Here is a 17,003-nt window from a genome sequence, read left to right as displayed (position 1 = left end):
CTGGAAATATGTTCCATGTTTAAACTCAAGAAATTGTTGACTTCAAGTCCATTACCATTTTGTTCCAGTCACAAGGTTCAAATCCCAAATTCAAAGCCTATTACCGTGTAGCAGCTGCATGCCTTGGTCAGACTTAATCTCCTGCCCCCCAGTTCCCAGTGCATGTTCTGTGAAATGGAGATGAGACACCAATCTCACAGGGTGGCTGGGAGGACAAACTGAGTATATGAGCAGAGAGCCTCTACTAGCATTTGACAAAGACAAGTCTTGGGATAAACAATGGCTTATCCCCTCTTCTTTCCAGGGCTGAACACCTCTTCCTGCCAAGGGCACTCCTCCCTGACATCATCCCCAGACTGGACCAGATTCTCTCCAGCACAGGGCACTTTGGGGATAACTAGTTCTCATTCATTCATCAAGTAAACTCAGGAGCATAGAGAGGGAAACCAGTCGGAAAAGGTTTGTATCCTGGTTTCCCCATTTATTAACTAGAGAACCCTGGATACATTCCTTTTCCTCTCTGAGCTCTAGTGTCATACCTCTAGTGCTGATGTCAATAAATTACACACATCAAGTGCCCAGCACAGTGTGGAATACACAATTTGTGTTTAGTGGTGGTTTAGGTCCCCCGCCAGGATGCTTGATCCATCCATCACAGGCACCGAATCCATACTCCAGGGCACTAATGGCCTCCACTTTCCCCATCATATTACCTATTCCTATGTGGATGCATGTGTAGAGAGTCTCATTTATTGCTATACATAGCCTGCTCTTCTCCACTGTAAACTCTGTCAATTGGGACTAGACTTCATCTGTGTTTTCAGCCATACATCACATCCAGTACACAGAACTTACTGAACTTGTACATGATTATACGCTTATATCTGTGCATACTAAATCTCTAGTTTGTCTCTCATTTATATTTCAACCAGGGTTCCTATTTTCCCATTACTGTTCGGTTGCACACTGCCTAGAAAAATATTTACATTCAGGGGTGCCTAGGTGGCTCAGTCACTTCAACATCCGACTCCGGATTTCGGTTCAGGTCATGATCTCATGGTTCATGAGGTGGAGTCCCGCGTTGGACTCTGAGCTGACAGTGTAAAGCCTTCTTGGGATTCTCCCTGTCCCTCTCTCTCTGCCCCTCTTCTGCCAACATGCATGCACTCACACTCTCTCTCTCTCAAAATAAAAAAACTTTAAAAAATATATATTGAAACTCAGTCCCATTGTTTGCTTTGTAACAATAATGGCAAAGACGCAGCAACCTTAAATGTCACTCTTCTTGGGTTTGACTTTCACTTCTAAAATGCATCTCCAAAAAAGTCCAACACCTCCACAAAATACTGGTTATTTTCAAGGTAGGCTGATTAGCCTCAAAACACGAGATAACAATTTGTACTTAGCATCTTGCTTTGTGAAGAAATTATGGATCCTATTGAATAACATTCTTTTGGACACTAAGATGCTTTTATTGACACACTCAAATATCACTAGCAGCCCTGGATGCTAAACATTTCTGACAGTGGCCCTACATCTAAATACTTAATAACAGAGAGCAAGGAGGAGCTAGCCATCAGGAACTTTACAAGAGAAACAAAAAGAACAAAGGCAGCCACAAGGGGATAAAACAAACTCCATTATCACAATCCAAGCAGAAATTTCCAGACAAGTACAAATTTCTTAACAAGTTCTGTTTACCCAAGGAAACTTCTATATACAATTGAATTCTCATAACAATGTATTTCCACATATATTTATTTGGAACAGTTTCTAGTTCCAAGCTGACTTTTACTCCAAATAGATTTCAAATTCTTCCTCCCCAATAGCAATGTCCATGTATGCTTTCTGAAGAATCTAGTATTTTGTCTCCAGTTTGTTGATACTAATTAATGAACAACCAAAAAGTCTAGAACACAACTATGAAAGATTTCTTCAAAAAATACCATATCATAGATCTCCCCATGATTCCAAATGGTACTTTGTTAAAGTCCCCATTCCCGGAGAGACAGACTTCCATCAGGGACTCTGTAGCCTACTCTCCTTCCTCTGTAAGTAGGAAAATTAATGTCCATCCTACCTGGTTTAAAAGCAACAGAATCTAAGAACCTGTATTATCCAAGCTGCAACCCTATGCCCTGAATTAAGTCCTAAGAAATCACTAAGTGATTTCCAAAACATAACAAAATAGTGCCCTTGTTTTTTACAAGAGAAAAATTAAAGCCCAGATTAGCATCATGATTGCCTCAGCACTGCTTAGAAATTAATGAGAGGTATAGGGTTGGAATTCAGCCCTTTCATTTCTGGTCTATTATTTACTCACTGAGTTCTTCTGAAAGCTTAGATGACATCAAGTAGCCTTGAACTCCAGGGTCAAGTCTTCATGTTTTAAAATAATGGTATCACTAGACTAGTTGGCATTCCTTTTTAGAGAATTCAGCCGTGATTATGGGGGAAATCAGTGTGCTTGGTGCTGAGGTGGGGGAAGGTAGCCATACAGTTGTCCTAGTCATCCTCTAAACAGCCATCTCTCAAGATTGAGTCTGCATGAAAAGATGCTCAACGTCACTCCTCATCAGGGAAATACAAATCAAAGCCGCACTGAGATACCACCTCAAGCCAGTCAGAGTGGCTAAAATGAACAAATCAGGAGACTATAGATGCTGGCAAGAATGTGGAGAAACGGGAACCCTCTTGTACTGTTGGCAGGAATGCAAACTAGTGCAGCCACTCTGGAAAACAGTGTGGAGGTTCCTCAAAAAATCAAAAACAGAACTACCCTATGACCCAGTAATAGCACTACTAGGAATTTACCCAAGGGATACAGGAGTGCTGATGCATAGGGGCACATGTCCATCGACTGACAAATGGATACAGAAGATGTGGTTTATATATACAATGGAATACTACTTGGCAATAAGAATGAATGAAATCCTGCCATTTGCAGCAACATGGATGGAACTGGAAGGTATTATGCTGAATGAAATAAGTCAGTCAGAGAAAGACAGATATCATATGTTTTCACTCAAATGTGGATCGTGAGAAACTTAACAGAAGACCATGGGGGAAGGAAGGGGGAAAAATAGATACAATCAGAGAAGAAGGGGAAGCAAACCACAAGAGACTCTTAAATACACAGAAAAAACTGAAGGTGGACAGGGAGGTGGGGCGGGAGGAAGAGGGAAAATGGGTGATGGGCATTGAGGAGGCCACTTGTTGGGATGAGCACTGGGGGTTGTATGCAAGCCAATTTGACAATAAATTATATTTTAAAAATTAAATAAATAAAAATATAAAAAGGCAAAAAAAATTGAGTGTCTGGTCATTTTCTTCTAATAGTTCCATTAAATGCATTTAACCTCCCATTATTTCAATCCACAGAGAGGACCATAACTGTTCAAAGAATGGCAGTGGGGCATTTGCATCCATACTTACATACATCAGAGGACATCACATACCAGATCTGCTTGGGGTTGTCCACAGAGATAATCCTGTCTCTGAGGTGACTAAGCAGCCAGAGAATCAAAGAAAACATTAGAAAAGGATATTGTACTGACATCCATGTGTAAGGGCTCTAACCTCCTGCCTTTCATACCATGCATGTACCTAAAAGACAGTATGTCTGAGGATGCCTAGACACAAAACCATTCCAGTATTTACAGACGGATTTTGCAAATAAAAATATAAGACCCCTAAATCCCTTCTAGTACAAATAAATCTGTACTGGATTTAGTGAATTTAGTGCCCAAATTTCAGAATGGGCATACATATACTAAAAATAGGATTAGCTGTCTATGTGATATTATTAATGGTGTCATGCATTTTGTCTGGCCATCCTATTTACTGAGCAATTAATATTTGCAATGCCGGAAACTCTGAAGAAACAAGGAAAATGTCAAGGAATTTATAAACTAGTAAAAGGGATGATAGGTACACAAATAATAATAATAAAAAAATTTAGAGTGATCCATCCTGTAAGAAGAAAGCAATATACGATGGAAGGAAAGAGTTAAAGTAGGGCTGTTGAAGAATCAGCAAGTGATACGAAGGTTTGGAATGGAATCTGAATGTAGTTAAAGATCGTGAGTTTCACTTCCCTTTTTTTTTTTTACACGTAAGTAGGCATCTCAGTGCTATGCGTTTGTGCATGTATTATTTCCCCCCTATTTTTAAAAATTATTTATATGTACCACTGCAGCCACAATCTAGTGCAATGGAGCAAAAATAGAGCAACATAACGTTTTTGCTCTGAGATTTCTGGCAACCAAGGCAAACACAGTGGGTGACCCAGCTCTCAGTGCTTAGCTCAAGAAAGAATTCAAATTTATCAGACTAGTTTAACCCCTTTTTCCTTGTTCTGAGCCCAGCGAAATTTGTTTGAGGTTTAAAAAAAAAAAAGGGCACTGACATACGTAACTGTTCCTGTCCTCTAGAGTGATGTAAGGCAAAACTACAGGCGTGTCTGAAATTATGACACACTAAATAAAAATCAAGGGCACAGAGCCGTGCGTGCATGCATACGTATAAACACTTACCAAACGTCCATGTATGTTACTTAACATACATACATGCCTCTCTCTCACAGGGATTTGGAACATGGTAACTCTGCTACCTTGTGCAAAATCCTTCAAGCCTAATTTGGACACAGGATGCATCATGTAGGGTAGGAATGATTCCACTTTGGTCTTATTCAGAAAGAGGGAAACAGACATTTAAATAATACTGTACTTTCTTTTCAAAAGTCTCACTCCCAGCAGTGAGCCAGTCAGCAATGGGTTAAAATCAAGGACGGGGCTTACCCTCAAGATCTCCCTTCTGGCCCTGGTGTGATGCAGGGAACCTGACACAGTACTGTCAAAGAACAGAGAAATGATCTGGCGAGGCAGACACAAGAAAATAAATGTAGCCCTGACAATAGGCGTTGATTAAATACTTGAATGACAATGGAACATGACAATGACAAATGCAGGCTACCACCACCAGAGTCATTAATATATCAGGAACACTAATTTTTATAAATCTTTAAACTTCCCGGTTGGTGGCATTTGCATTCCTTTCCTTATACTCTTACTATGGAGTTGACATACAGTCAGCTTCATTTTCGGTTTCCACCCAGGAAGTAAAAAACAGGTCTACATTCTTGATCTTTGATTCACCACTGAAAATGAGCTTTAAACAAGAGATAGATGGCCTGGGGTACTCAGTTTCAGAGGCTGGTGACAGGACATCACTGGAATGCTCCTCCAGGGGAGACAGTGGGTTTCTGAGCTCAACAGTGGACAAAATATTTACGTGTGAAGGGAGAAAATGAAGGGAAACCGGTCTCTGCAAAGACTACCCCCCCCATCTCATCTTGGTAACTAAAATTATTTACTACTCAAGTTTGAAGGGACTTGGAGGCTGTCTGATCCAACCTGTTCATTTTACAGAGGATGAAATTAGGCATCAGAAACCGAGCCATGCTTTACTTAAAGGTATGCTTGTCACCAGCATCTGGGCCTCTGAGCCCCATTTCATGGTTCCCATAACACCCTGCAAGAGCAGTGCGTAACCTACCAAGTCACCCAGGCAAGTCACTTGCTTTCCATCTTGAAACCCCATTCAATCTACTCCACGTATCCCATTCTGATCCATGCCTCCCCCAAACGCTACTGCATCGCACCCCACTACCACGCATGTGTTGTCCAGAGGGTTCCGGCACATGAGCACTTAGCACCTCACGTGCACTTCTGAGCAGATGTGGTACGTTTCACTGCACACATTAAGACAATGTCACCAAAACAGCCAGTCGCCCATATCCAACTGCATACATGTGGCTCTAGAGTGGCATGAAATGGCAGCACCCACCATCTCCCTTGCATTCCCCAACCGTATCTTCCCTTCCCTACTAATTATTTTTTTTTATTATTTTATGAGAGAGAGAGACAGACAGACAGACAGGCAGACAGACAGAGTGTGAGCAGGGGAGGGGCAGGGAGAGAGAGGGAGATACAAAATCTGAAGCAGGCTCCAGGCTCTGAGCTGTCAGCACAGAGCCCAACGTGGGGCTCAAACTCATGGACAGCAAGATCATGACCTGAGCTGAAGTCGGACGCTTAATCAACTTAAGTTGGACGCTTAACTGACTGAGCCACCCGGGCGCCCCCCCTGCCTACTAAGAGTGCTGTCTGTGGGATTTAATGGGCCATACTGATTTTCTGTTATTTAACTTTGTATTTCATGCTTTTAACTACAATACTGTCAATTCAACTTTTGTGGCATCCTCACATATACCAAAAAGTGTCACGGGGAGCTAAAACCAATCCATCTTTTATAGATGATACATACATGGGGCTGAGAAGATAAGCTTAGAATCTGCATGCCTTTCTGAACCTGAAAGTACACAAGGCATAAAGGATGGGAAAACCACGTCCAGCCACACTTGGCCTCAGTCCACCCTATCAGGGCAAAACAAATTTTCAGGAATGTACAAAAATATAAAATCAGCAGAGAGAAAACAAAAAAGAACATGATAATCCCCCTTCAAAAAGTCAACTCCTTGATAAAAATGCCAAACCAAACCATACAACTCCAAGTGAAATCAACTTTCTCTTCTAAAGTAAGTTTTAAGAACAAACAACTTGAATTTTCCAGGCACCTCAGTGGCTCAGTCGGGTGACAGTCTAATTCTTGGTGTTGGCTCAAGTCATGATCTCACAGTTCAGGGATTTGAGCCCCTCATCAGGCTCTGTGCTGACAGCATGGAGCCTGCTTGAGATTCTCACTCTCTCTGTGTCTCTCCATCCCTCTCTGCCCCTCCCCTGCTCATGCTCTCTCAAAAATAAATAACTAAACTTTAAAAAAAAAAAGAACAAACAACTTGAATTTTTGATACATGGATTCAATAAATTCATTCTTCTCTCAGGAATAACCCAAGTCTGTTATTTATAGAACCATGTTAGAACACAAAAAATATGGGCAAGACATGAAGGGAGCAAGAGAGAGACCAAAAGGGTGAATGAGGAAGCCTAGTGCTTTGTTCATGTGAACATTCACGCATCTTTGGTTTGTTTCTGTTAAGTTTCTTCATTAGTCTCATTGATATAGAGAGCTTCCTTACATATTTAGACACACACAACTTTTTATTTTGGTGTATCTATGTATTCTGAGAGAGAGAGAGACAGAGAGCACGAGTTGGGGAGGGGCAGAGGCAGGGGAGAGACAGAGAATCCCAAATAGGCTGCTCACTCTCAGTGCAGAGCCCGATGTGGGGCTTGAACCCATGGAACATGAGATCATGGCCTGAGCTAAAATGAAGAGTCAAGAGTCAGACACTTAACCAAATGAGCCACCCAGAAGCCTAGACAAATACAAATTATTTTAAAATAATACCATCACTTGGGGCTCCTGGGTGGCTCGGTCTGTTAAGCGTGTGACTCTTCGTTCGGATCATGTCAAGACCTCATGGTTTCGTGGGTTCAAGTCCCACATCCAGCTCTGTGCTTGGTAGTGCAGAGCCTGCTTGGGATTCTCTGTCTCCCTCTCTCTCTCTACCCCTCCCCCACTCACTCTGTCTCTCTTAAAATAAATAAACATATAAAAGATTTTTAAAAAGTAAATAAAATGAAATAATACCAACAAAAACTGACCTTACCACATTTGATTTGCCACATCCACCACACCCAGCTGAAGGTCAAGAAGGCCAACTCAATTTTGGAAGTCAGATGGTTCAGTTCTATGTAAGTATTCAACTGATTTTCCTACCCTAGTGACCTTGAAATTCTAGACCAGCAGCGATTTAAGACCCAAGCTACTTTTTGGTCTGCAGAAGGCACCTCAAAAGACTTAAGGGAAACTGAGTCTCCTTTCAACATCTTAATTAACACTCAGAACTAATTTTGAAGTCCTCCTATCTGGTATAAAATTGTCAAGTGGCTTTCTGAAAAGCTAGATTTGCTGACCTAGCATGGCTCCCAGCACTCTCTGGAACTCACACTACTTCAAAGCAAACAGCCTAGTCTCTCATCTGATTTCCGGTATAAGAAAAACACATTTGATTCTTCAAGTCCTCATTTAGACTCATCCCTTAATTAATTCTCCCAGCATGCCTGACATCCTCACCTCTTGGGAAGGCCTCCTTGGTCCAAGAGGCCTGAAAGAGTATGTATTTGACTTTCAAAGAGGTCTGTCCAGCCTGGCTCAGAACAAGGTTGCCACATGTCAGTTTGAGGCAGCAGGGCACCAGGGTCCGGGGAACCACCTTGTGATCACTCTGTCAGGTGAAGCAATGACACACTGGTGGGCCACCAGCATGAGAGATGAGCCACAGCAGAAGGCTTCCTGACAGACAGACACTGGGAGGCAGCACCTGCCAAAGGAAGTGGCTGCATGCCCCATTAAGTTCAAGTCTCTGGAGCTATACCTACTCTGGCAAGGAGAGATTGCACAACAAAAATACACCACAAGAGTCATCTTGTAATTAGAACACCTAGATACCAACAAAACATCCAGACACAGAATGACATAGGGGCAGTGAAGACAGCAATGATTTCAAAGACTATTTAAAAGCAGGCACTCTCACCAGGAAGAAGGTACTAATGGATTTGCCTCTTGACTGCTTGGTGACTCAGAAAAATGCGTAGACATCCTCCAACTTCCTTAGCAACTGTTGACGAACTATACAATTTTTTAAGTTCTAAGAGAACACTCAACTAATGTAAAAAAAAAATTCCTATTCCCAGTTACATGCCTTCAGCCCAGAGATAGAGAGAGAGAGAGAGAGAGAGAGAGAGAGAGAGAGAGAGATTCACTGACTCACTGACTCATTGACTAATTGATTCATTGACTCAATGATTCATTGGTTCATTTATTCATTTAGCATGGAGCGTGATGTAGGTTGGAACACATGAACCATGAGATCATGACCTGAGCCCAAATCAAGAGTCAGATGCTTAACCAACCAGCCAGAAGCCCCCAGTCTGGCAATTTTTAAAGTATTGGCAAATCACAAAACAAATAGAAATAGGATGTTTTTAAATCAGTACGACCTTAAGTGTGAATTTTCAATGGATCCGGGATTTTTTTTCTCTGTTGTCCAAGAACCAAGAACCCAGATGGGAAGTACCACAAAAGAGTACCATTTACAACAACTGCCAATGTCTTTGCCCTCTGAGAGTTTCCAATTTTGCCATATATCAAAATACTAACATTGCACTCAACCTTCAGGGCCTGGGTAAACCCAACTTAGCCCACATAGTGCTCAGTCCCAAATACAACCACATGCCCAAGTGCCCACTACCACTCCTCCTTCCAAACTCCCTTGGGCTTTGGCTTTACCACTGAGAAATTCCACCAAAGGCACCAAAACTCCACTTGTTCTTAAACAGCTCAACCCCACTCTCCCCACCACTACCTTCACACGACCCTCAATCTGGGTTCTCTGCTATCCATGTTCTGTGGAAGTACTGTTCCCACTACACACATTTCACTGGGGCCTTACCTTTTCCTCAAACATGTCAATAGCCTTCACTTGCAGTTCATGACCTCAGACCTTAAATGGGTTGTTAACACTCCAAAGCAATCCTACCACATTTACAGCTCCTTTCCTGTTCTCCAAGGCCATTTGACTTCCCTCTCTACTCGACTCCCATATAACCCTCCCAACTGCTACCCAGGGGTCTTATAATGCATGGAGAAAAGCGAAGCTACCAAATCTATTAAACTACCTACTTTTTATCAAGAAAATTTATTGACAGCAGTGATATGGAAATGAGACATTTAAAAATGAAACTTCTTATTCTCTTGAGATAAATGTAGATTCGTATGCAGTAGTAAGAAATAATATAGAGAGAACCCAGGCACGCTTTGCCGGGTTTTCCTCAACGGTAACACTCCGCAAGACCATAGTGTACAATAAGCATCAGGATAACGACTTGGACACAGTCAAGATACAGAACATGTCCATCAGCAGAGGATCCCGCATGTCATCGATTTAGAGACACACTTACTCCCCTCCCATCTCCCCCTCCTAAAGCCCCGGCAACTGCTCACCAGTTCCCCATTCCTACAAGCGTGTCACTTTGAGAATGGTATACACAAATGGAATTATACAGCAAGCTTTTTTTGTTTTTAATGCAGTCTAATTCTCTGGAGATTCACCCAGGCCGCCATCCCCATCAATAGTTCATTCCTTTTTACTGCTGAATAGTATTCCATGACATAGATCCACTTTTGCATCCTTTCTTGCCTCCTTCCTCTGATGACAAGAAAGGAAGTGCCCCTTCTCCCATAAAAAAGCCCACCTTCTTACATGTGCTCTGGATACCTTGCCAGGTTCCTGCGGAAGCCCTTTACTTTGGCTTTCTTCACTGCCATTCTCAACACCTGACAAACATGCTCACATGGACCCCACGCTAAGAGGTCTCCTTTTGACCCCTTAAACTTTTCCAGCTCCCACAATGTGTCTACTCCCTTACACAGCAGCACTTTTCAAGAGAGCTATCTACACTCAACTGTCTACCCACTAGCTACCTCTCATTCCTTAACTACCGTTTGCTCTTAACCCACTCCATTCTAGCTTTTTGTCCCACTTCACTACTGTCCCCAAGGTTATCAATGACCATACTGCAGATTCCAATAACCATTTAGAGCCATCTTCCTGACATGGGGCCAATTCTTTCCTTCTCAAAATACAACTCTCCCTTTTTGCGATCCCACAGTCCTGACATACACAGTTAGCGAAGGGAAATTACCACATTCTATTTCTTTAGTAAGACCTATTTCTCTCTCAGGCTTCCCCAACTCAGTAAGCACCATGTTGCCATTGACTCTTTTGTAGCTGTACAAATAGGCAACGGCCCAGAAGGACCATGCTAGTCCCCTCACCTCCTCCCAAGAGCAGCACCAGGCTGGCATTTGGCTGTGACCATGTGACATAATCTTGACAGAAAGAATGTGAATGGACAAGAAGAATGTGTCTCTTCTAGGCTGGGACTTTTAAGAAGACGGAAAGCTTTCTCCTTTTTTTTTTTCTTACTTCTATCATCCAGAAGCAAAGTATATTAAGGCCACAGGGAAGAACAAAACCAGAAGATGGAAGGAGCGTGGGTCCCTGACTCAGCGTGAGGAAGACAGCTGCCTGCTAACCAAAAACATGTACATGAGTAGGAAATAAATAAGCATTGTGATAAGCCACTGATAGGTTTTGGTTTGTTTGTTATGGCATTCTAACACACGTCACCATTGTATAGGCATTCTTTGGATGAAATTATGACCATAAAAAATCTAGGGCATCAAGGAGAACTTTTAGGAGCAATATTTGCTAAATACCAAGGCTACCCATAAAAAAAATGAGGTCTTATTTTATGTAAATTCACTTTAATCTGAATTCTTGGTCTCACCCAGTAAGCTAAGGAGGCCTCTAGGATGGAAAACCCATTAACCTCTACACAGCACTAAAACACAATGGCCGCCAGGTTAATTTTAAAGAAAAGGAAAAAAAAAAGCTTTTTTTAGGATAGGGTTGTTTGTTTTTCTTTTCTGTCTTGAAGTAGAATTCACTCTGAAATGCTTTTAAAAATTTTTCAGATGTTATTCCAAACTGATTTCCATAGTCCAAGAAAGAAAAATGTCTCAATATTTTCCCCAAGATAGAACACCACAACACTGTTACAAATTCTAGTTTATACTATCTACAAAGTTGGTTTATTATTATTAGATGCAACTTGCAAACATATATAGATTCCTTTGTTTTACACTCCAAACAAGCCAGTAAGTTTTGAAAAATACAATTTTCCTCATAAGGAAAAGAATCCTGCCTTTTCTGACCATTAGGGCTCCAATATGTATCATAGTTGTGAAATTCAGGACCTGGATTGAGGACACTGCTTCGCATATCAAGAAGCCAGGACTCAAGATCCTGAGGTTCTGTCCTTCATTGTGCAGCTCCCTTGCTGTGAACTGTCAAGTACATTACCACATACTTATGCCTAGACTTAAGGGTCTGTATAATGATTAGAATAACACTCCTCTTACTCATCAGGGTTCCCAAAGCTCAGTGTTTACATGATGCTTCTGGTTGCCTACTTAGCAAGTTGCAAGCCATAAAGAGAGAAGATAGCTTTAGCCTCCAAAATAAAATTAAAAAAAAAAAAATCAGGCAGAGTTGAATACAGTCAACTCTGTGTTTGTTGTTTAAAAGCTAGCCCTGAAAAAAGAAAAAGTACCGATACTTTGTCTACATTTGTCTACATCAAACAGATATCACTGTAATAATTAAAAAATAGGTAAAGGCAAAAGAAAAAAAAAAAGAGAGAGAGAGAGGCTAATTATGACAAATGGAATTATTGGTCCCAATTCTTTGCTACCCTGCATTAGTGTTATATATCTGCATCTTGGCCTAGATACCATGTGGGTAGGACATGTTTCTACCCCTTAACTCTGGGCTTGACCATGTGACTTGCTTTGGCCAATACAAAATTAGAAGACATGATGTCCCCAGAGGCTTGAAGCATGCCTGAGCTGGTGGATATGCACTCTCATGCTCCTGTCTTTTACCAGAATATGATGCCTTGCCTAGCTGCTGGTCCAAGAAAGAAGACAGACACATTGTGCAAATCTGGACTCAAATAGCATCCTAGACCCAATCCTAGCAGAGCCCAGACAAAATGATCCAAAACCCAGCTGACCTGCAACCACGTAAATAAGAAATACTTGTCTGCCAATGAAAGTTTGTAGTTATACAATATTGTCACCAACTGATAAACCACTTAATGCCTCAGGAAATCTCAGTGGCAAAACATGTCTCATGGATAGAACTGCAGGGTGTAAAAGAAGGCCATAACATCCTTCACATGCCCATTTTTAAAGGGAACCCAGTCAACAATCATCCCAGGAACTGTCTTCCTCCCCCTTGTTATATATACAATTATTTCCTTACATTTGTAGCAAGACCTAGGAAGCAATCAAGGCCATGAGACCACTGAACAATGGGATTTCATATTAAAAACATATTGGGAGACTATGTCAATGTTACAACATATTCTTCTACTACACGATATTTAATGTTTACAGTTACTTTCCATTTTATGTGTATACTATAATATGTTTAGCCAATATCTTTTGCCAGGTAGTTAGATGATAAGCAATTTTAATTCTAATAAATGATGCTGATCTAAATATCACTATTGTTATTTCTCTGCACCCATTCACAACTATTTCCTTGTGATGAAATGGGAGACATAGAATGGCTGGGTTAACAAATGTGTAATTGTTTAATTATTAATTGTATAGTTTTAATTTACTTTTGCAATTAAGGGACCAGGATCCCTATAGATTGAGTCAGCCCTGGATCCCAAATGAGCAAAGATTTTCCCCCCTAGCATTCACTCCAATTAACTGTGCTGGAGTTTACTAGAAACCTACTGGCACCTACTGCACTACGAACAGTGCAGTATTTACAAGAATGGACTTCAGAGCCACAACACTCAGGCTCAAATCTTGGCTGTGCTGTTTGTGAACACCATGATCTTGTGCAATTCAGTCAAACTATTTGTTCCTCAGTTTTTTCATCTGTAACATGGGGATAAGACTGCCCTTCATAGGGGGATAAAGATGTTTAAGAAAAAATTAAGGCAATAAATATAATTCCCTAAAAACAATGCATGCTACATAGCAAGCTCTCAAGGTTAGCTCTCATTATTATTAGTGACAACTAGATGAAAACATCATAGATCTTCCCCTCAAAAAGCAGAGTTCAATGAAACTTATCAAGGATAACTGAGTGGCAAAAATTTTAAGCTATAAGCCTTCACAGAATCTTTGTTTTAAAGAAAGCAGTAAAAAATTGCCAAAGAAAAGAGTCTTTAAGATTAAAACAAAGCTAAGCAATATGAAGATGGCTAGTCTTGATGTTACAAAATATATCAGGTACAGACTTCTGATGGCAAAACCAGTTACTTTGACTTAATTAAGTTTAGCAACAAGTATATCCCAAGGTAAGATCACATGTGATAATTCACAGGTGCCTATTACTAGTAGAAACTCTTCAATATCAGAAATGATGTTTTCTTTCTACTGCAACCCAATACTGGAACAGTGCCTGAGACAGATGGAAACTCAATGGATAAAGGATCCAAACTGATGTTCAGAAGCCCAAGTTCCCCACCAAGTGCAAACACCCCAAATTCAATCCATGCTGCACATAATATTCATAGCCACCCATGGCTGGGCTAAGGGCTTGGCATAAATTCTTTCATCATATCCTTAGCTAAGCTATTTAGAGGACCAATTAGAATGTTTTCTTCATACTCTAATCAAACTTACAAGAAACTGTTTTTAAAAAACTGACATTCATGAGATTCTTTTAAGCGCTCTCTCTCTCTCTCTCTCAAGGGCTAATAAACATTTTTGAAAATTACATAACCTGACATTTAATCATATAGAAGTATATATAAAAATGTAAAGGTGTATATAAAAAAATAAAATAGGGGCACCTGGGTGGCTCAGTTGGTTAAGCGGCCGACTTCGGCTCAGGTCATGATCTCGCGGTCCGTGAGTTCGAGCCCTGCGTCAGGCTCTGTGCTGACAGCTCAGAGCCTGGAGCCTGTTTCAGATTCTGTGTCTCCCTCTCTCTGACCCTCCCCCGTTCATGCTCTGTCTCTCTCTGTCTCAAAAATAAATAAAAACTTTAATAAAATAAAATAAAATAAAATAAAATAAAATAAAATAAAATAAAATAAACTGTATATATAGCACACTAAATTTTTAAGAGTAGGATTGCTAGAGCTATTGAGATTATGAAATGGGAGTCAACTTCAGATTTTTTTTTAAGCTGTAGGTCAAATTTCATGACTCAGGTCATTTATCTGCATCAAGAGCTATACCTCTGCATTGTTTTAAAGCTTTAAGTGTACTCCTCTAGCAAAAATTGGAGAGAATCATTACTGCCCCTCCTTTTGGTCAAAAATAGTATAACCAAAGTAAGTAAATTTCCTAAGTGAAATGAGTAAGGAAAGGGATGAGTCTTTTAACCATTAAGATTTAATTTCTCCACTTACAAAAAAGGGTTGGACTAAACAATGTTTAGGATCTCCCGCTTAAAAAAGCAAATAGTCTCAATCTGTAAAGGAAAGCAAAGAAAAATATCCTTACAAGCATTCAAGAATATCAGTATAACTCAAGTATGAACATTTGCCTAAACTTAGTGAAGTGAAGCAGTCTTTGGTGAATTTCTTCCCCTTGGCCTGAGGTCAATTTCACCCTGCAGTATGCCACAATGGGTCAAATGTTCTAAAGTCTACTGAGCCTATGACAGAATCCTTGCTGTTACCAGAAATTTATCTCTCAGAAGTCAAAATCCAGGATTCTCCAAAAAATGTGAATAACTCAACTTACTTTTCAGACCATTTAGGAACTGGCAGAGAAAACTTGTCATATACAGAGAAAACTCTGCTTTGGGATTTAATAATCTGTTTCTTGGGCCCCTGGGTGGCTCAGTCACTTAAGTGTCCAATTTTTGATTTCAGCACAGGTCATGATCTCACGGTTTGTGAGACTGAGCCCCACATCGGGCTCTGTGCTGACAGTGTGGAGCCTGCTTGGGATTCTCTCTCTCCCTCTTGCTCTGCCCCTCTCCACATGTGCATGCTCTCTCTCAAAAACAAACATATAAAGAATAATAAAATAAAAACCAGTTTGTCCAAAGATATTTATATTCACAGAAAAAAGCACTCAGAAAGAAAAAGAAATAACCCTCAGTGATTTAAAGGTGAGTAATATGAAAAATTTATATGGTGTGTTACTTCAAAGCACTTTAAATTATCTTAGGCTGGCTATGTTTCAAGTCAATACAAGTGATTTGTGTTTTCTCTGTATTCGAAAATGTTTAAATTAAATTTAACAACATGACTGAAAAATGGGTGAGAAGGAAAATAAAAGGATGAAAGCTGTGAAGACATTTCACAAATGATAAACGAACGTCCAATAAGCACATGCAAAGATGTTCAACACCACTTAAGTCATCAAGAACATACAAAATAAATCCCTGATGTGATATGACTATCTATCCATTAAAATGGCTAAAATCAAAAAACAACTCAATACCTGGCAATACCACAAGTTGGCAAGAATGCAGAGCAATTAGATTGCTCATCTGTCGCTGGTGGGAATGTAAAACGGTACAATTTTGGAAACAGTTTGGCAGTTCCTTATAAAGTTCAATATACACTACTGATGCATGCACAAACACAGATGAATCTTCAAAACATACTGAGCAAAAGAAGCCTGGCACAAAAGAACATGTACCATTTGATTCTATTAATGTTAAATTCTCGAGGTAAATCGAATCTGCAGTGAGGAAAAGCAGATCGCTGGTCGCCTGGGGCCGAGAAATGAGGGATGAGAGCAGGAGAGACAAAAACAGGGCACAGGAAAGGTTTTATATCTCAACTGTGGTGGTAGCTACGCTGGTGTATAAAATTTGCCAAATTGGGGCACCTGGGTGGCTTAGTCAGTCAAGTCTTGATTTTGGCTGAGGCCATAATCTCACAGTTGGTGAGATCAAGCCCCACATGGTGCTCTGCGGTGACAGCGAAGAGACCTGCAGAGGTCTCCCTCTCTCTCTCTCTCTCTGCCCCTCCCCTGCTCTCTTTCTCTCTCAAAATATATAAACACTTTAAGGGGCGCCTGGGTGGCGCAATCAGTTAAGCGTCCGACTTCAGCCAGGTCACGATCTCGCGGTCCGTGAGTTCGAGCCCCGCGTCGGGCTCTGGGCTGATGGCTCAGAGCCTGGAACCTGTTTCCGATTCTGTGTCTCCCTCTCTCTCTGCCCCTCCCCCGTTCATGCTCTGTCTCTCTCTGTCCCAAAAATAAATAAACGTTGAAAAAAAAATTAAAAAAAAATATATATAAACATTTTAAAAAGTAAATATATTTGCCAAAATCTGTACACACACCTGCTTTAGCAGGTCCCTTCTGTTGTATGTCAACTTTCTCAGTAAAATCCTCAATTTCAGAACACGTGCCCT

General features: G+C 40.7%; 1 protein-coding gene across 2 annotated transcripts in view; it reads right to left on the bottom strand.

Moving 5' to 3' along the window:
* MAST4 (microtubule associated serine/threonine kinase family member 4) overlaps positions 1 to 17,003 on the bottom strand; it is a 579,145-nt gene that overhangs the window by 414,240 nt on the left and 147,902 nt on the right. The gene's annotated exons all lie outside the window — the stretch shown is intronic.

The sequence above is a fragment of the Prionailurus viverrinus genome, chromosome A1 (assembly GCF_022837055.1).
Source record: "Prionailurus viverrinus isolate Anna chromosome A1, UM_Priviv_1.0, whole genome shotgun sequence".
NCBI lineage: Eukaryota > Metazoa > Chordata > Mammalia > Carnivora > Felidae > Prionailurus > Prionailurus viverrinus.
This window is presented reverse-complemented; position numbering and strand designations above follow the sequence as displayed.